The following is a 17119-nucleotide window of genomic DNA, read 5'->3' on the forward strand; positions in this document are numbered from 1 at the left end:
GACACCATGTTGCCTGGTTATGCTCCTGACTCAGCTGAGGGCTCTGCCACCCTGCTGGCCACTGCAGCTCCTCACCTCTACCCCTAGTGCAAACCCCTGCCTTGTTTAGCCCTACCTGTTAGCTTTATGAATTTTCAGGAAGGCAGGAGGAATAGTAAGAGGAAAAGAGCTTCATTTCTTTGTGTTTTATTTTTTTGTTTTATTTTTTTGTTTAATGCCAGCTTTATTGGGATATAATTCACATATATTCAATTCACCCATTTAAAATTTATAATCCAAGGGTTTTAGTATATTCACAGATATATGCAACTATCAACACAGTGAATTTTAGAACATTTTTACCATCTCAGAAAAGAAACCTTGCACCCTTTAGCTCTCAACTTTTTATTCTCTCACTCCTTACCCCATTTCTAAGCAATCACTAACCTTTCTGATTCTATAGATTTGCCTATTCTGGACATTTTATATAAATTTTGAAATTGGGAAATGATGGGTCCCTTTAATTTCCACATAAATTTTAGGATCAACTTGTCAGTTTCTGAAAAAAAACAACACACCCACACAAAACAACAACAATAACAACAAAACCCAACTGTGATCTTGATAGAGATTGTGTTGAATCTTTTATTTGGAGAATCTTACCAACTACACAATATTAAGTCCTCCAATCCGTGAACATGGGATGTCTTTACATTTATTTGTGTCTTCTTAATTTCTTTCAAAGAGGATTTGTACTTTTTGCCATAAGTCAAATGCCAGAAATCTTGACTTCTTTTGTTAAATTTATTCTCTAGTATTTTATTATTTTTGATGCTGTCATAGAGTTGTTTATAAATGTTATGTTTGATTTTCTTTGCTAGTGTATACAATGGATTTTTATGTTATGATTCTGTATCCTGCAATCTTGCTGAAAATACTAGCACTAATAGTTTTATCTAGAATCTCCAGTATAATGTTGAACAGAACATTAGCACAGGTATCCTTGTCTTGTTACTGATCTTAGGGGGAACGCTTTCAGTCTTTTAGCATTAAATGTGTTGTTATCTGTGAGCTTTTCATTGATGCTTTTTATCAGATTGGGGAAACTCCATTTTTACCCCTACTTTGCTGAACACTTTTTAAAATAAAGGGGTGTTGGATTTTGTCAAATGCCTTTGCTGTGTTTATTAAGATAAGCATTTATTGAGATAATAATATTAACAGTATTAATTAGTCTAGGTATAGGTTTGTCAATTTTGATCTTTACAAAGAATCAGCTTTTGTTTTTGTTGTGTTTTCTCTATTGTTTTTCTTATTCTCTATTTCAATAATTTTTCCTGTAATTCTTAGTGTTTTCTTCCTTCTGCTTGTTTTATGTTTAGTTTGTTCTTTTGTTATCCAATGTCATAAGGTGGAAGACTTGGTTGTTGATTTGATGTCTTTTTTAATATAAACACTTACAGTGTTGCCTCTGAGTACTGCTTTACCTGCTTATGTTTTGGCATTTGTGCCTTTATTTTCATTCATCTCAAAACATTTTATAATTTCCCTTTTGACTTCTTTTTGACACATTTTTATTTAGCAATTTGTTGTTTATTTCCACAATATTTTTGAATTTCTGAAATTTCTTTCTATTATTGATTTCTAATTTGATTCCATTTTGGTCAAAGAAGGTACTTTGTATTATATTTACCCTTGTAAATTTAATCAGGTTTGATTTATGGCTTAGCATTGCTCTATCCAATGTTTGATGTACAGTTAAGAGTTATGTATATTCTGCTGTTGTAGGGTGTAGTGTTATAGAGATATCGTTTAGGTCTGATCACTTTATAGTGTTATTCAACTTTTATGTTTCTTTGTTGACTTCTGCCTAGTTGTTCTATCCACTGTTTGACTTGGGAATTGAAGTTATCAACTATTAATCTTAACTTGTCTTAATGTTTCTTCCTTCATTTCTGTCAAGTTCTTCTTCATGTATTTTGGTGCTTGGTTGTTAGGTGCACATATGTTATTATCTTCTTGGTGGATTGATTCTTTTATTATTATTAAATGTCACTCTGCCTCTAGTAACATATTTTGTTTAAAGTCTGTTTTCGCTTAGTACAGCAACTCCAGCTTTCTTGTGGATTGTTGATAAATTTTCCCTTTTACTTTGAATCGATTTTTGACTTTGACTCTAGAGTATGCCTCCTATAGACAATACATTGTTAGATCTTGTTTTATTATCCAATCTAATAACATCTGCCTTTTGAGCAGATTGTTTTTCCATTCACCTTTAATGTTACTGATATAGTTGGATTTACATCTGCCGTTCTGTTACCTATGTCTCATGTTCTTTTTAATTCCTATATTTATTCTTTACTGCTTTCTTTTGAATTAAATGAATATTTTCTATTGTAGCATTTTCATATCTTTAATGAATTTTTTCACTCTATTTCTTTTACTTATTTACTTAGTTGTTACTATAGGACTTACCATTTAAATTTTAACTTATCAGAATCAGCTTCAGATTTATACTAACTTAATTCCCGTGAGATATAGAAATGTTACTTCTTATAGATGTATTTTGTTTTTCTTCTTTTTTGTGATATAGTTATATGTAGTACATATTACAATGTTGGTTACAAACCCAACATTACATTATTATAATTATTACTTTATATAGTTGAATGTCTTTTAAGGAAGCTGAGAGAAGAAAATCAACTTTATGTTTATAGCTTTTGTTATATTAACCTAATTTTCATTTATGGATTTCCTCATTTGTTCATCTATCACCTGGACTTATTTCCTTAGCTCAATATAGCTTTCCCACTCACCTCCTTTGGGTTGTTATTAGCAAATACATTACATTTTTCTGTTACAGGCAAAACCATACTTTATATACACATTATCTTATAAAATTGCTTTGAAATCTGTTAAGAGGGAAAAAGGAGAATAAATATGCATTTATACCATCTTTTATAACCACATGACTACTGGTGCTCTTTGTTTTTCATGTGGATTCAAATTACTGTCACTTTTAGCTTGAAGGACTTCCCTTTGTTATTTCTTGTAAGGTAGGTCAGCTAGCAGTAAATTATCTTAGTTCTTATTTATTTGGGAATGTATCTTATTTTCCTTTTAGATTTGGAAGCTAGATTTGCTGGATATAAATTCTTGGTTGATATTTTTTTCTTTGAGTACTTTGAATGCTTTATTCCTCTGTGTTCTGGCCTCCATTTTTTCAGATGAGAAGTCTGCTGTTGATCTTATTATTGTTCTCTTTTAAGTAAAGAGTCGTTTTTCTTGTGCTGCTTTTAAGATTTTCTCCTTGTCTTGGGCTTTCACCATTACTATGACTTTTCTGTTTGTAGATTTCTTTGCTTTTATCTTTCTCTAAGTTCATGGGCTTCCTGAATAGGTAAATTAATGCTTTTCAATAAATTGGGAACTTATCATCCATTAAATTTTTGAATATTTTGCTTTTCTTTTCTCTTTCTTCTCTGCTTTTGGTATTCTCATTCTTCATACCTTAGTACAGTTAATTGTTTCCCAAATTTCTCTGAGGCTCTGATCATTCTTCACTCTCTTTTCTCTCTGGTTTTTGGATTGCATAACCTTTATCTGTTTATCTTATATTTGCTAATTCTTTCTTCTGCTTGTTCAAATATACTGTTGAGACCCTATAGAGAAATTTTCAATTCATTGTACTTTTCAACTCCAGAATTTCCATTTGGATTGTTTGTATAATATCTTTCTCTCTTTTAAAAAAAATACTAAATTTTAATTTTATTGATATTTAAAAATACTAATTCTATTAATATTTTCACAGGTTTATTGAGAAGTAATTGACTATGTCACTGTATAAGTTTAAGGAGTACAGCATGATGATTTGGTTTACATATATTGTGAAATGATTATTGTAATAGATTCAGCTAACATCCATCAGCTCATATAGATACTATAAAGAAAAGAAAAAAGGTTTTTCTTGTGATTAGAACTCTTAGAATTTATTAAAAAGTTTTTCTTGTGATTAGAACTCTTAGAATTTATTCTCTTCACTTTCCTATATATCAATATCTATCTCTTAATTGATATTCTCTATTTAATGTGACATTGTCATCATAACTATATTTACTTCTCTAATTATGGTTTCCTTTAGTTCTTTGAACATGTTTTTAATGGCTGCTTTGAAGTCTTTTTCTGTTAAATCTGACATCTGATTGCTGTCACTAGCAATTTCTGTTGCCTGCTTCTTCTCCCATGTATGGGTCATATTTTCCTGTTTCTATGTCTCTCAGTGTTTGGTTGGGAAATGGACATTTTAGGTAATATATTGCTGCATGTCTGGGTACTACTATCCCCGTCTCCTTGTAGGGCTTATTATTTGTTTATTGACTGGATAGATTACTTTAGTGGGTTTTTTCTTAATTTTAATTTTTTTCTTAAATATTTGCAAGAACTCAGCATTGAAGCTGCAGCCTAGAGTGTTTTCTGAATAAAAATTATAAATATAAATTTTTAAATAGATGTCAGAGAGTTCATATTTTATATTTCTTCTTTGAATGCTTTTAAATTTACTTTTCAAGTAATACATACATTTCATTTATATGATTTTAGTCTTTGGAAGTTTGCTGAAGTTTGTCTTATGAACCCAAATATGTGTCCTCTTTGCTAGTTGTTCCATGTGTTCTTGAAAAGAATGTGTATTGTCCTCTTGTTACACATAGTGTTCCATATTGAAATATTATACTGAAATGTTCTGTTTTTAAGAAAGCTGAGTCATGTTACTCCTTTGAGTATAATTAGTACAAAATATGGTCATACACGGGTTTTTCTTTAAAAAATTATAATAGCTTTATTAAAGTATAGTTTATATATCATACAATTCACTCATTTTAAGTATACAAGTAAATTATTTTATATAAGCTTACAGAGTTGTGCAAACATCACCACAATCCACTTTTAGAACATTCCTACCACCCTGGAAAGATCTCATTTGCCAATTCTCAGTCATTCCTCATTCTCATCCCCATCCTATTCAAACCATTTTATATAATAGTTCTCTTTTGGAAAATTCTTCTTAAAATAATAATCCAATAAATATTGATATTTATGCACAAATCTGCTTATTATACCTTAAAAAATAAAAGTTTGAAGATTTAGAAGTGATCTGAATACCACAAATGGGATTAAGATAAGACAATTATTTTATGTACGTAATGGATTATATGTTTACAGTCATTTAAATTGAATCATGTTTTTAAAATATGGTATAATTAATTGTGATGTGAAGTTGTGTTGCTACAATTAGCCAAAGTATGGAATAATGATCTTTGTATAACAGACTGAAAAAATTAAGACCATTCTTTTTCCCCAAATAAGACTAGTTTTATTAGACATCTTACGTTATATTTCCCCAAAAAGATTTTATAACTTCCAAGAGAATATATTAAACATTTTTGATTCCTTTGTAAGCAGTATGAACTAAATGAAAGTAAAGTTTTTTTTTTACCTGATAATGGAATGTACATACAGTTCAGCAGTGTTAAAATGTAGACATGGAGAAGCTATTTACAGTGTTTCACAACACGCTTCTCAGTATTTTATTCCAGTCCTTATTTTTAGAAACCATGTACTTGGAGTTCTTAAGCATCATAGGTATAATACCCCCAAAAAAAACAAACAAAAAGGGTAAGAAGTATCACTAAACTGCTTCAGACAAATTACTTTTAAAATATAGTAATCATGAGCCAAGGAGAGCGATATCTTTAGTGTTTTGCATGACTTTTTACTTAAATTTACTTAAATTCATTGAATATTATTTAAAAAGTTGTATCAGTAATTATTAGTACAGGACTTTCAGCTCAAAAGACTTGCTTGCAAGTTCAATGTGGGGCAAAGGACATGGGTGATTCCATATTCATACTTAATGGCTGCTTTGTTTCTCAAAACAAACAATTCTTTTATACATGAAGTAAATCAAGGAAAAGTGTGCAGCCTCTCTGAAAAGAGCCGAAGAAAAACATTTAAACAGACAAAAACTGAAAAGTGGTAGACTTTAGCAACAGTAGAAAACCAGAGTTTTATGATTGGAGTCCAGAAGGAAGACCAAAATCAAGGAAGATTAAATAGGGTAGTGTATTTTTAATCTTAAACATTAGGGGGTAGATGATTTTACTCTAAATCGTGGATTTTCCCTGAAGAAGGAAAAGTCATTTAAAAGTAGCTTTAAAATGACTTGGGGGCTTCCCTGGTGGAGCAGTGGATAAGAATCCATCTGCCAATACAGAGGACACGGGTTCAAGCCCTGGTCCGGGAAGATCCCACATGCGGCAGAACAACTAATAAGCCCGTGCACCACAACTACTGCAGCCTGTGAGCCTAGAGCCTGTGCTCTGCAACAAGAGAAGCCACCGCAATGAGAAGCCCGTGCACCACAACTAAGAGTAGCCCCCGCTCGACGCAACTAAAGAAAGCCCATCTGCAGCAATGAAGAACTAATATAGCCAAAAATAAATAAATAAATATATATTTTAAAAAAAAAAAAAAATGACTTGGGAAAATGAAAATGATTACATTATGTTGAATTTTCTCATACAACTTTACAATTCAGAAGACATTTATTAAAGCGTTTCTGTGTACAGAGCACTATTATAGGTATTATGGAAGATGCAAAACTATAAATTATCTTTAAGGATCTTACAGCCAAATAAAGGAGAAAGACATAGAAAAGCTAAAAAGTAAAGTTGCATGAAAATATAGTCATGGTATAATCTGTGAACACTAAGTCCTATGTGATCATGGAGAAGGGTTCTGATTGTAAGAACTGGGAAATGCTTGGAAGAGAAGACAGCTTTAGAACCAGTTCGGGGCACTTCCCTTGTGGTGCAGTGGTTAAGAATCCGCCTGCCAATGCAGGGGACACAGGTTCAATCCCTGGTCCAGGAAGATCCCACATGCCACAGAGCAACTAAGCCTGTGCACCACAACTACTGAGCCTGTGCTCTAGAGCCTGTGTGCCGCAACTACTGAGCCTGCATGCTGCAATTACTGAAACCTGTGTGCCTAGAGCCCGTGCTCGCACCAAGAGAAGTCACCACAGTGAGAAGCCCGCACAATGCAACAGAGTAGTCCCTGCTCACCGCAACTAGAGAAAGCCCATGCTTAGCAACGAAGACCTGACACTGACATAAATAATTAAATAAATAAATTAAAAAAAAAAAAAAAAAAACAACAAAAAACGGTTCAGGGAGGCCCCAGAAGCTTTAGATTCATAAAAATTAAGTGATTTTTGTTTCTTTTGCTGGGGGAAAAATCTGTTTCCCTCTGTCACCTTTCATGAATTCATCCAACAGAAAAACACTCTTGTTTTTTTTAATCAATTGGTATCCTTTAGCCAGTTTCTTTTACTTATGAGGATGACAATTAGAATTCACAAATAATCTTTTAAAACCTACTATCCAGTTTACAAAATTTCTTGCTTAATTAATTCATTTTTAAAACATTCAACCTTCTGATTTTGTCCATAATGGAATAACTGGTACTAGATGTGCCCTACCACTGTAAATCACTATGAAAATGGGTAAAATACACAAAGCATCCGTTTTTAGACATTTGTCAGTACACATAGCACAGGCCCGAGATCCTTGAGAGGAGGAAAACATTTTGAGATGAGCTTGTTAACGACCCCAGCTCTCTGGCTAGGGCTAGTGTTTTTATTGAGGCATAAAGGAGGTAGAAGCCAGGCATAGCCGGTTGGGCCTGCTGCTCTGAGGTACTGAAACAGCTGGAACTTGTGGGGCAGGGTATCGAAAAGGAGCAAGCTCTTGGGGTAAGGATAGAAGTCTTTGTCAGGGTTCCCGTGTAGAGATGCTGTGAGCCATGGGTGGAAGATATTACCAAGAGCAGAAGAGAGATACCAGAGGTCACACAGTTGTTTGAGACTTTGGAGTATCGACCCAATTAGAGAAGGTTTATGCCCACGTCCTCGAGTGCTCAGTAATTATTAAACAAACAAATGAGGGACTTCCTTGGCAGTCCAGTGGTTAGGACTCTGCCCTTCCACTGCAGGGGGCATGGGTTTGATCCCTGGTCGGGGAACTAGGATCCCTCATGCCGCATGGCATGACCAAAACCAAAACCAAAACAAACGAATGACACTAGTGGTGTAGACAATTCAGGGGTTTCCTCTATTAGATTATAATTATTCACACATTTTCCCCATCAAATCATTTCTAAAAAGTGTATCTTTTATCATTCTATGATATTGATTGCTTTTGCAATTTAATTTTTAAAACTTTCAACCTACCAAAATATCCATCCTTCTGTGCAACTACATGCATGTTAAAAAAAATCTTTGGGGAGTTCCCTAGTGGCCTAGTGGTTAGGATTCCAGGCTTTCACTGCCGTGGCTCGGGTTCAATCCCTGGTCAGGGAACTGAGATCCTGCAAGCTTTGTGGCGCAGCCAAAAAAAAACAAAAACAAAAAAAACAACTTTTCTTATATTAGAAGAATGAGTTACATAAAATTACTTGATATTTGTAAATGATTGCTTAATTTGGTATAAGTAGTTTATTAACATTATGTTTAATATTTCTCTTAGATATTGGTTTGTATTAGTGATGTGTTTCTCTTGTTCAGTATTTGAAATATTGCAGTAATTATAGTGCTGGTACTTGGCACTTCTGCTAATTTGATATATGTCATTGTTATAGCTTTTTAAGATTTGATTGGTTGAGTCATTTTCAACTATGTTGAAGCATTCACTTCACTCCTTGCATTGAAATACTCTATGTTAATCTGTTTGCCCTTTGTTGGCATGCTTGTGACTGTAACCTTTTTTTTTCCTCTACATTCTTTCTTATCAGGATCTGGTAATAATGATTGTAGGGCATGTGATTGAATAAAATTCAATAATATATTGAATAATTGTTCTATTCAAGGAACTGTTCTAAAGCTTTGGGGGTTAAGCTTATACTTTATTTATGAGAATAATTGTATCTGTAAATGTTTATAATTAAAAGTTGACATGTATACCACAAAAGAAACATAATGCAAATACTATTAACGTTTTGGGGAAGGATGATTAATTCCAGCTGCAGAAGATTTAGGAACTCTTCATAGAGAAGGAAAGTTTTCAGGGTTCTTGAAAAAACTAAGTAATGGAGAGGGTGAGCAGGACGTGATGATAGAATGTGAGACAGTGGGCATGATTGAAGGGATAGAAGCAAGGGAGTACAGGATGTGTTTGTGGATTGATCCATAATCAGGCATGGCTTCATGGGAAAATACAGAGTAGATGGTGTGATTTATGGTAGAATGCGAGGGTGATTATCATAAGTTGAAACCAAGTTATTGAAGGTTTTGAATATCAAAACAATGAATTTGGATTTTCCAGTCATGTGGAATTATCAAAAAATTTGTAGCAAGAGAATGGTTTGATCCTATATATGTATTTTCCTTGAGTAGTTTGGAGATATTAGAGTTTGAATGATTATTTTTTAATGAATTCAGATGGATTATTTATTCGTTTTGGGGAGAAAATCATTGTACAATATACAAGTGGCAACATTCTCTTAATTATACATCAGAAAATATGATTCCTTGAATATTGGAATGTCATTACTATGTTAATATCAGCATCATTTGTCACATAATGATTCTGGGGAAAGCAATAGCTTTTGTCAAATATATATTATTCTAACATAAATTCAATGAAAAAATGACTATATCCTTGACATTGGTGAAGTTTTCAGAGATTAGTGTTAGAAAAATAACATGCCTCTGCTCATATAACAATTAGATAAACTTAATTTTTTTGAGTTTAGCAGTGTTGTGGCACATTTTCTCATATTTGTGTTAAGTAATTCTAGTTTGGGTAATTAAAGTCCTGCTCAATGAGACTTTGCCTCAATAGCAACTATGTCAGTTATCTGAATTACACTGTCGTCAGTGCAATATGCCATTACCATAACATTTATGGTAAATGTTTTATGAGTAACATTTAAGAAAAAAATTAACAAAGAAAATGTATAATATTAAGTAGAAAAGGAAGTAGTAATAATAGCAGCTACCATTTTGCTTTAAAAGTACCAGGTATTGTTCATAGTGCTTTATTTATATTATTTTATGTGTTGGTTGTGTAGCAGATGAGAGGCAGATAACTTGTGGGTGATTATCTATAGGTGACAGAGTTGGGATACAAACTCAAGTCTAATTGGTTTTGAAGTTACGGCTTTTAACTATATTGTACTGTACTGTTTTTTTTTAAATTTTTTGTCCAGTTTTATTGAAATACAATAGATACATAACATTTCTTAAAGTCTACAACATAATGATTTGATATGTGTATATATTGCAAAATGATTTATCACAATAAGGCTAATTAAATCCATCACCTCACAAAGTTATAATTTTTTTTGTGTTAAGAACTTTTAAAATATACTTTCCTAGGAACTTTCAAATATAGTATTGTTAACTATAACCAACATGCTGTGCATTATATACCCAGCATTTATTCATCTTATAACTAGAAGTGTGTACTTTTTGACCACCTTCACCCATTTTTCCCACCCCCTCCCCCCTTGTCTCTGGCAATCACCAGTTTGTTCTCTGTTATCTAGAGCTCGATTTTTAGATTCCACAGATAAGTGATGTTGGTCCTTCTCTGACTTATTTCACTTGGCATAAAGCCCTCAAGGTCCATCCATGTTGTTTCAAATTTCAAGATGTCCTTCTTTTTTTATAGCTGAATACTTAATGCCATCGTTTCTTTATTCATTCATCCATCAATGGATACTTAGTTTGCTTCCATGTCTTGGCTATTGTAAATAACATTTCAGTGAACATGGGGGTGCATATATCTTTTTGAGTTAGTGTTCTTGTTTTGTTCAGATAAATATCCAGAAGTGGAATTGCTGGATCATATGGAAGTTTTGTTTTTAATTTTTTGAGGAACCTCCATACTTGTTTCCATAGTGGATACAATAACTCACTCATCAACTCTGTTTTTGTTTTTGTTGTTGTTGTTTGTTTTTTGCAGTACGCGGGCCTCTCACTGTTGTGGCCTCTCCCGTCACGGAGCACAGGCTCCGGCCGCGCAGGCTCCGCGGCCATGGCTCACGGGCCCAGCTGCTCCGCGGCATGTGGGATCTTCCCGGACCAGGGCACGAACCTGTGTCCCCTGCATCGGCAGGCGGACTCTCAGCCACTGCGCCCAGGGAAGCCCTCACTCATCAACTTTTAATTGAGCTTTCGGGCTTCCCTGGTGGCGCAGGGAAGGGCATACCGCAAAAAAAAAAAAGATCCTTAACTTAATTGAGCTTTCAAAGAAAACAAAGATGGCTATGCCAGTCTTTACCCATGATGGGCTGTTTAACAGGGAGAATAAGTAAAATGTCAGAAGTTTAGCAATATATAACAATAGGTTAGAGTCAATTTGAAATTTGTAAGCTGCTCTTGAAGCTCCTCTGGAAATTCTAGGTGGTATAGCATGGTGAACTGTGAAAATTGTCTAATTGTAGGCATCGATTAAATATGGTTACCTCCAGCATGCATTCTGGTTACAAGCAGAGACTTTGGTGTAACTAAATCTTTGAAAATAATTTCAGATTTAAATTCTTCAAAATTGTAGATATAACAGTGTGTGTGGTCTAAAAACAATTTTCATCTACTTTTTTGTAAAGTCTGTTTTACTATCTATGTTGTTTACCTGCATTCTTCTCCAAAGGGTTGGATGCTTATATCTCTCTGTTAAAAACAGTACATATGACAGCTCATCAGAATTAGGAAGTCGTGTTATTTGATGCCCTCTCACTTCGACATGTTAACAGACAATTTGAGGATTATATAACATATTTAACGTTTTTACATGCTTCCTTTTTAGAGAAATTCTGAAATACATTTATTTATACTTTTAATTTCTATTTCCTAGACTTTTTTTTCTTTTTTTTTTTTTTTTGTGGTACGTGGGCCTCTCACTGCTGCGGCCTCTCCCGTCTCAGAGCACAGGCTCCGGCCAAGCAGGCTCAGCGGCCAGGGCTCACGGGCCCAGCCGCTCCGCGGCATGTGGGATCTTCCCGGACCGGGGCACGAACCTGTGTCCCCCGCATCGGCAGGCGGACTGTCAACCACTGCGACACCGGGGAAGCCCTCCTAGACATTTTGATACTAATACTAATAATTATTTTTTGTTCCATAAGCCGGGGGTCCCCAAACCCTGGGCCACAGACCGGTAGCCATCCGTGGCCTGTTAGGAACACGGCCGCACAGCAGGAGGTGAGCGGCGGGCTAGTGAGTGAAGCTTTATCTGTATTTACAGCCGCTGCCCATCGCTCACATTACTGCCTGAGCTCCGCCTCCTGTCAGATCAGTGTCGGCATTAGATTCTCATAGGAGCAAGAACCCTACTGTGAACTGTGCATGTGAGGGATCTAGGCTGTGCGCTCCTTATGGGAATCTAATGCCTGATGATGAGGTGGAGCTGAGGCGGTGATGCCAGCGCTGGGGAACTGCTGCAGATACAGATTCTCATTAGCAGAGAGGTCTGACTGCACAGAGACCATAATAAACAATTGCTTGCAGACTCATATCAAAACCCTATCAGTGAGTGGCAAGTGAAAGCAAGCTCAGGGCTTCCACTGATTCTGCATTATGGTGAGTTGTATAATTATTTCATTATATATTACAATGTAGTAATAATAGAAATAAAGTGCACAATAAACGTAATGCAGTTGAATCACCCTGAAACCATTCCCTGACCCCTGTTCCATGGAAAAATTGTCTTCCATGAAACCGGTCCCTAGTGCCAAAAAGGTTGGGGACCGCTGCCATAAGCGTAGAATTTTATTTAGCAAAATAAATTCTTAAAATATAGATTTATTTTGAAAGCTCATAAAAGGAGAGTTAACATTACATTTTATGTTTTAAATTAATATGGAAGACTGTGATCTTAGCCTATTTTAAGCAAGCAAGTAATCTAATTTGCCATGTTTTTGCTGGTGTCGCTCATATTTTAGGATACATTTTTAAATTTAAAATGCTTCATTATTAGTGAACACTGTAGCATGTTGTTTAGATTCACTATTTCATGCATTTCACTATTGGGGCAAAAATTTGTGAGTAAACATTATTAATATGAATTCATGTTCGAAGCATGAATATCTGTTGCAGCTGAAAAGAATCAACCTATTAGCAATACCGTATTTAAAGGATTCTTATTACACCAGCATAAAATCATCTAATGGGGCTATTTATATTTGATTTACTAATTGAAGAATAATTTTTGTATAAATTTGTCAGAAATACCCATATTTTATTTTAAAAAATTACCAATAAGCAAAGTCTGTAATTAGGAAGCAAAATCTCCTCTGGGAAGCGGTGCTAAAATAAACAAAACAAAACAAAACAAAAAAACCAAAAACTGTAGCATCAGAATAATCTGATCGTTGGATACATGCTTCATGAGTAAAATGTTTTATAAGATACTTGGGGATAGTGTTAGGATAGACCTACCTTATATTGACTTATGCTTCATAATGAACAATATTTCTGGTGAAGCCATTAGATATTTCCCACTGGCCCTAGCTACAACAAAACAATTGGAAAAGCAACAGTTATGGATGATAATAAAGATATCTGAAGTATGCACACCCAGTTCAAACCTTTTTGTGTAATCTTAATTCTTCTACTCATGATCTCATCTATAGTTTGCTATATAAATTTCATTACAGAACTTCCTTTTTTCTTTTTACTTTTTTGACTTTTAAAAATTAAGATATTGATATGTAACACTATATTAGTTTCAGGTGTACAACATGATTGGATATTTGAATATATTGCAATATGATCACAATAAGTCTAGTTAACATTCATCACCATACATAGTTACAAATTTTTTTCTTGTAATGAGACCTTTTAAAATTTGTTCTTTAAGCAACTTTCAAATATATCATACAGTGTTGTTAACTATAATCGCCATGCTGTGTATTACATTCCCATGATTTACTCATTTTATAACTGGAAGTTTGTACCTTTTGACCCCCTTCATCCATTTTGCCACCCCCCTCCTCCTTGTCTCTGGCAACCACCTATCTGTTCTCTGTATCTATGAGTTCGTTGTTTTATTATTATTATTTTTAGGTTCCACACACAAGTGGGATCATATGATATTTGTCTTTTTCTGTCTGACTTATTTCACTTTGCATAATGCCCTTAAGGTCCATGCATGTTGTTGTAAATGGCAAGATATCGTTCTTTTTTTATGGCTGAATAACATTTCAGTGTACATATATACCACTTTTTCTTTGTTCATTCATTTATCCGTGGACATCCTTGCCATTCTCTGCATTTCTATACATCCTCACCAACATTTGACATCTCTTGTTTTTCTGATAATACCCATTCTAACAGGAGTGGGGTGATACTTCATTGTGGTTTTGATTCGCATTTCTCTGATGGTTAGTGATGTTGAGCACCTTTTCATGTACTTTTGGGCCATCTGTGTCTTATGTCTTTTTCAGAAAAATGTTCACATCTGCACATTTCTTAAATGAATTGTTTCTTTGCTGTTGAGTTGTATGAGTTCTTTTTATATTTTATATATTAACCCCTTATCAGATACATGATTTGCAAATATTCTCTCCTGGTTGGTAGGTTTCCTTTTCATTTTGTTGATGGTTTCCTTTGTTGCTGTGCAGAAGCTTTGTAGTTTGATATAGTCCCACTTGTTAATTTTTGCTTTTGTTGCCTTTGCTTTTGATGTCAAATTTAAAAAAAAAAATCCTTCGTTTAAGGTAGCTCTACTAAGCTAGAACATATGTTGCTCTTTTTCCAGTTGCTATTCCCATCATTTACACATAGTTTTTCTTAGTAAAATATCATCAACATAAGGAGGCATCACTTCTCTACTTGATTGTACTACAATTTGCTTTTGGGTTATCCAGCTACTGTAGTCTTTCATTATTTGGTCAGCTTCCCCTGTGTCTCAATGTTCTGTATACTCTTCCCCCAAATTCCCTCAGCTAAATAATTTTATTTCTATAAATTAACTCATTTGTTTTACTCCTCTAAAATAATTAATTGTGCTTTTGATCATTGGCTCACAAAATAAGTCAAAATTCTAATGTATTTGTGAAATTTTACTTTGAGAAGATTGAGTTAGAAACAAATGTTGGGATTGACATATACACACTACTATATATAAAATAGAGAACTAATAAGGACCTACAGTAGTATAGCTCAGGGAACTACTCTCATTATTCTGTAGTAAGTGCCACATACGAATGAGTTCTGTTCTGAGAGCTCTTTTGTAAATCTGATTTGTTCATAAGTCCAACAAAGTTAGCCTAGTTACCCAGCTTACACAGTCGGTTATATAGTACTGTACTGGAATAGGTTTATAATACTTTTCACACAAATAATACATAAAAAAACAAACACAAAAAATAAAGAAAACATTTTTAATCTTCCAGTACAGTACCTTGAAAAGTACAGTAGTACAGTACAACAGCAGACATACAGGGGCTGGCATCGAGTGAACAGGCAGGAAGAGTTACTGACTGGAGGAGGGAGATGGTAGAGCTGAAGGATCGTCAACAATAGGAGATGTTTGCTTCCGGATATCCTGGGCTTGAAATAAAGATACTGTACTACTGCACTCCATATGGTACTGCACAGTAAAGTACACAAAAGCACAACCACTTGTAGAGGATGCACCCACGTGACAGTGTACGCCAGACACGTGAATTAACTTACGTGATTGAATATGCGAACACAGTTCACATCTTTGAAAGCTCACAACTTGAAGGTTCATATGTAGGGGACTTACTGCAATGACCTATATGGGAAAAGAATCTACAAAAGAGTGGATGTAGGTATATGTATAACGGATTCACTTTGCTATACAGCATAAACTAACACAAATTTTTTTTTTTTTTTTGCCATTCACGGGCCTCTCACTATTGTGGCCTCTCCCGTTGTGGAGCACAGGCTCCGGACGCGCAGGCTCAGCGGCCATGGCTCACGGGCCCAGCCGCTCCGCGGCATGTGGGATCTTCCCAGACCAGGGCGCGAACCCGTGTCCCCTGTATCGGCAGGCAGACTCTCAACCACTGCGCCACCAGGGAAGCCCTAACACAACATTTTAAATTAAGTATACTCCAGTAAAAATTTTAAAAAATTAGCATCCAAAAGAACCCAAATTTTAAACATTTTGAGCATTTATGATTTTATTGAAATACATATTAAAATAGTTGTTTTACAGTACTAAGGCAACCAGTGAAGAAGGCAGTCAGCTGGATTTTATATTGCAGTATTGTTACCTAATATAGTTAACTCATAATTTCATTAAAATATTTTTAAAAAGAATTTTTTGTTTCAATTTCCTATTGTAATTGTCATCTATTCTTTAGGGGTTTAACATGGCCATCATGATTTTTTTGTGGAGTAGCATTGATATTCACTATCTTGATAAACTTTTTATAGTAAAGACATATTTTTGTGAATAAACATTTTTTTTAGTCTCAAATGATAACCATTATAGCCATTTCTATATTAGTAATTCATGTGCCAGCCACTACTTACTTCTATAAATACTTTTGAAACTGTTAACGAGCAAAATTAAATTTATGTTATGAATTATTAAAGTAAAATTCTATTTACATTTAGTATCATCTGGCTTTATAATCTAATAAAATTATTTTATAAATAGTCAAAAACTTAATAAAGATCAGGTCATGCTTTGTGACCACCTAGAGGGGTGGAATAGGGAGGAAGGGTGGGAGGGAGATGCAAGAGGGAGGAGATATGGGGATATATGTATATGTATAGCTGATTCACTTTGTTATATAGCAGAAACTAACACACCATTGTAAAGCAATTATACTCCAATAAAGATGTTATAAAAAATAAATAAAATAAGATAAACACGTTCCACACACACACAAAAACACTTAATAAAATGAGAATATGAAGATCTGAGCATGTTTATTAGCATAATAAAATTTAACTCATAGAACTGAAGTGAGAATAACAAAATAATATAACACCACTGACTAGCGCCTGACACTTGGAAGGGTCACAACAAATTGTTTTCTATGTTTCTCTTCTTTAAATGTTTAAAATGTTTCTCTTCTTTAAAACTTGAGAGTTTTATTATGT

General features: G+C 34.3%; 1 protein-coding gene across 4 annotated transcripts in view; it reads left to right on the forward strand.

The window, feature by feature from the left end:
* NBEA (neurobeachin) overlaps window positions 1-17119 on the forward strand; it is a 618385-nt gene that overhangs the window by 91361 nt on the left and 509905 nt on the right. The gene's annotated exons all lie outside the window — the stretch shown is intronic.

Source organism: Phocoena phocoena, chromosome 18, assembly GCF_963924675.1.
Source record: "Phocoena phocoena chromosome 18, mPhoPho1.1, whole genome shotgun sequence".
Classification (NCBI taxonomy): Eukaryota; Metazoa; Chordata; class Mammalia; order Artiodactyla; family Phocoenidae; genus Phocoena; species Phocoena phocoena.